The sequence below is a fragment of the Tupaia chinensis genome, unplaced genomic scaffold (genome assembly GCF_000334495.1).
Source record: "Tupaia chinensis unplaced genomic scaffold, TupChi_1.0 Scaffold000112_1, whole genome shotgun sequence".
Taxonomy (NCBI): domain Eukaryota; kingdom Metazoa; phylum Chordata; class Mammalia; order Scandentia; family Tupaiidae; genus Tupaia; species Tupaia belangeri.
Window position 1 is genome coordinate 189,485 of NW_006159576.1, and position 4,801 is coordinate 194,285.

General features: G+C 39.6%; 1 pseudogene; it reads right to left on the reverse strand.

Moving 5' to 3' along the window:
* Positions 1-3,563: 3,563 nt before the first annotated feature.
* On the reverse strand, positions 3,564-4,038 carry LOC106734413 (60S ribosomal protein L24 pseudogene; annotated as a pseudogene).
* Positions 4,039-4,801: the final 763 nt, after the last annotated feature.

The following is a 4,801-nucleotide window of genomic DNA, read 5'->3' on the forward strand; positions in this document are numbered from 1 at the left end:
GACAGAGGGAAGTGAGAAATTATCCCCCAGGAAGGATGGCCATGCCACAGTGCATTCTCCTCCCATCTCCTCTCAGGATTCTGGGCACACATGCACGTGCATACATGCCCAGTGTGATTTTTAAGCCACCAGGTCCAGGACTTGAACAGTGCAGCTGGCCATGTGGGACCCAGTACCTTAACTTCTATGCCACCTGCTGGCCCAAATTCCTTTCCTTATTCAACAACTTTTGTCTCTGTCAAAGTGATGAGTGGCACAGACCTGATTTCCGGCCCTCAGAATGAGTGTCCCTGCCCAGTTGAGTTCAGGGACTGTACCAGTTAATTAATTAATTAATTAATTAATTAAATTTTTTGGAGAGTTTTTTGTTATAGGGCATGTGCACTCTCCAGAAAGACAGAGAGAGACAGAGGGACAGAAAGTGAGAAATTGCCCCCCAGGGGGGATGGCCACGCCACAATCCCTTCTCCTCCATTCTCCTCTTGGGATCTTGGGCATGCACACATATGTGCCTGGCGTGAACTCAAGCCACCGGGTCCGGGACTTGAACCGCGGTCGACTACATGGGAGTCCAGTGACATAGCCATTACGCCAACTGCTGGTCCCTGTACCAGTTATTTTTGATGTTCCCAAATAGCTGATGAAATCACACTTTTATTTTGGTTAGAATGGAATGACTAAAACATCAATATAGTTGTAGTTGGAATTCAGTCAACTTGATGTCCAAACAGTGATTCACTTTTAAGAGTTATAAAGAGTTATTTTATTCATAAATACTGCAAAATGATTTATAACCTTTTGTTTGTGCTGTAAGTAACAACATCTTTCACACCACAGGGTAAGGGATAATAAAAGGTCTTTGAGTGGGGCTCTGGGCAGCTCCTGCTCAGCTTCTCCAGCCACTGAAAACATAGGACAGAGGCTGGGCAAAAAGGAACATGTTATTATCCTTATTCCAGGGGGTCTGCCACCAGCCACCAAGGAAATGGTAGATACATAGAGCTTTTCCCTGCAGTTTACAGGCAAGAGGTCTTGGTAGATGACAAAACTCTTTAGGAGCTAAAACTGCCCTTTTAAACCACCTGCTGTTCTCCTTTTAATGAACGTGTATCCCATTTCCAACAACTTTAAACCCAAAGGTAAGAGCTTACGAAATATTTTCCATTTTAAATCATTTAAAAATATATATTTAAATAAATACGATATATTTATGTATATGTGTGTGTTCACCTTACACTCACAAATGGATAGCTCATTGCAAGAAGGGACATGGAAGATCATGCCCACAGCTGCAGACCATCCACATCAACTTGCAAGGAAAAATAATTGATCTTGTTCATGCCCTACTTAAAGAGGACTAATAATTAACAGCAGAAACAATAGTCAACACCATTGACATTGCAACTGAATCAGCTTACACAATTCTGAATGAAAGATTAAAGTTGAACAAAGCCTCTGCTTGATGGGTAGCAAAACTATTATACAGAGGTCAACTGCAGACAAGAACAGAGCTTTCAATGGAAATTTTAAACTATGGGATGAAGAGCTGAAGCATGTCTTAGAAAAATTTTAGGAGACATGGTATATGGCTTTATCAGTACAATCTTGAAAACAAAAAACAAAGAAATGGCTACAAAGCGGTGGAATTGGTCTTTTCAAAGCAAAAGTAGAACTGTCAACAGCAAAGTCATGGCCACAGTTTCTTGGAATGCTTAAGGCTTTTTGCTTATTGACTAGCTGAAGGGACAGAGAACAATAATACCTGCTTATTATAAGTGTCTTGAGAAAGTTAGTCAAAGTCTTACCAGAAAAAACACCCTGGAAAATTTCACCAGAACGTCCTTCCCCATCACAACAAAGCTTCTGCTTATTCCTTTCATCAAGCAACTGCAATTCTGTATGAGTTTTTATGGGAAACCATTAGGCATGTCCAAACAGTGATTAACTTTTAAGAGTATTTTTATACTCTTAAATTATGATTTGGCTCCTTATGACTTCTTTTTGTTCCCTCATCTTTAAAAATCTTTATTTTTATTTTTATAGTTAGATCTGTATTGTAAAATCTGATCTGCTAAATTAGCGTTTTCCACCAACTCTGGGAGCAGAAGCTTTCACAGGCTTTACAATCTTTTGCTTAGGGGCTGCCTTTGTGGGAGCCTTAGAAGTAGCCATTGCTGTCTCTTCAGGTGCTTGCTTAGCCTTTTTTGCTTCCTTGGCAGCTCTGATAGCTTGTTCTTACTGAGTCTTTCTAACTTTAGGTTTTTGGTTTCTTTTGGCCATGATATCAGCAAGAGATGCACTAGTGATAGCCCTCTGAAATTTGACTGCATGGCAGGTCCTTTACTTATGTATTGCTTCCGACTGTCCCTTTTTTGTGTTTTCTTCCATAGAGAACAGTCCAGTTTATCTGCCAAGGATTCTGCTTAGAAAGGAATGCTGATTCACATTTTGCATTAACCAGCCACCAAGGAAATGGTAGATACATAGAGCTTTTCCCTGCAGTTTACAGGCAAGAGGTCTTGGTAGATGACAAAACTCTTTAGGAGCTAAAACTGCCCTTTTAAACCACCTGCTGTTCTCCTTTTAATGAACGTGTATCCCATTTCCAACAACTTTAAACCCAAAGGTAAGAGCTTACGAAATATTTTCCATTTTAAATCATTTAAAAATATATATTTAAATAAATACGATATATTTATGTATATGTGTGTGTTCACCTTACACTCACAAATGGATAGCTCATTGCAAGAAGGGACATGGAAGATCATGCCCACAGCTGCAGACCATCCACATCAACTTGCAAGGAAAAATAATTGATCTTGTTCATGCCCTACTTAAAGAGGACTAATAATTAACAGCAGAAACAATAGTCAACACCATTGACATTGCAACTGAATCAGCTTACACAATTCTGAATGAAAGATTAAAGTTGAACAAAGCCTCTGCTTGATGGGTAGCAAAACTATTATACAGAGGTCAACTGCAGACAAGAACAGAGCTTTCAATGGAAATTTTAAACTATGGGATGAAGAGCTGAAGCATGTCTTAGAAAAATTTTAGGAGACATGGTATATGGCTTTATCAGTACAATCTTGAAAACAAAAAACAAAGAAATGGCTACAAAGCGGTGGAATTGGTCTTTTCAAAGCAAAAGTAGAACTGTCAACAGCAAAGTCATGGCCACAGTTTCTTGGAATGCTTAAGGCTTTTTGCTTATTGACTAGCTGAAGGGACAGAGAACAATAATACCTGCTTATTATAAGTGTCTTGAGAAAGTTAGTCAAAGTCTTACCAGAAAAAACACCCTGGAAAATTTCACCAGAACGTCCTTCCCCATCACAACAAAGCTTCTGCTTATTCCTTTCATCAAGCAACTGCAATTCTGTATGAGTTTTTATGGGAAACCATTAGGCATGTCCAAACAGTGATTAACTTTTAAGAGTATTTTTATACTCTTAAATTATGATTTGGCTCCTTATGACTTCACTTCTTTTTGTTCCCTCATAAAATCTTTATTTTTATTTTTATAGTTAGATCTGTATTGTAAAATCTGATCTGCTAAATTAGCGTTTTCCACCAACTCTGGGAGCAGAAGCTTTCACAGGCTTTACAATCTTTTGCTTAGGGGCTGCCTTTGTGGGAGCCTTAGAAGTAGCCATTGCTGTCTCTTCAGGTGCTTGCTTAGCCTTTTTTGCTTCCTTGGCAGCTCTGATAGCTTGTTCTTACTGAGTCTTTCTAACTTTAGGTTTTTGGTTTCTTTTGGCCATGATATCAGCAAGAGATGCACTAGTGATAGCCCTCTGAAATTTGACTGCATGGCAGGTCCTTTACTTATGTATTGCTTCCGACTGTCCCTTTTTTGTGTTTTCTTCCATAGAGAACAGTCCAGTTTATCTGCCAAGGATTCTGCTTAGAAAGGAATGCTGATTCACATTTTGCATTAAGAAATTAGAAAACCTTCCAGTCGCTCCTGGGGTAGCACCTCCCATGTCTGGGGTAGATCTTCTACCTGCTGAAACTGCACAGTTCAACCTTCATTGCAGTGGCTCCCAGGGAAGAGGAAAGATGGCCCACCTTTAAAAGTCTTTAAAGGGTACCCATTTTTCTTTAGTTAATAGTGTAAAAAAAAAAAAGATTGCATTGACCTGCTTAAATTTCTAGGACCCTCAATTCCTTATGGATGAACTAAATGGCTAGTATCATTGCTCACAAAAGTCTCTTGAACTTGATGGCATTTATGCTGAGAAATTAACTTTTATATCTTGTATTTTTAGATTCCATTTTCACAAACTTTCTGAATTTCCCTTGTCATGTGCCACATAACTTCCAATCAATGATCATGGTCCCATAAAATTACAATGGATGGCTCAGTCATGGTAGTAGTTTCTGGATTCTGCCGCTGGGCAGACTAAGGTCACATAGGCAGACCAGGTTTGATTTGCAACCTACCTAAAATGCAGTCCCAGCTACTAGGGCTGCTGAGGCAAAAGGAAAAGACCCTGCTTAAAACACCACACACACATATATTTTAATTTGCCAGAGGGAGAATGCACTCACCAAAGAAAGAAAAAAAAAGAAAGAGAGAAAGAGAAGGTGAGAGCCCCTACCACCCCCGCACAGTCATGAAACAATCCCTTCTACTCCATTTCTCCCTCTCTTTGGGATTTTGGGCATGTTTGCACATGCATCTAGTATGTTTCTTAAGCTGCTAGGTCCAGGAGTCAAACCATGTAGTTGGTCATGTGGGACCTAGTCATCTTAACCACCACACCACTGGCTGGCCCAACACACAGATAATTTT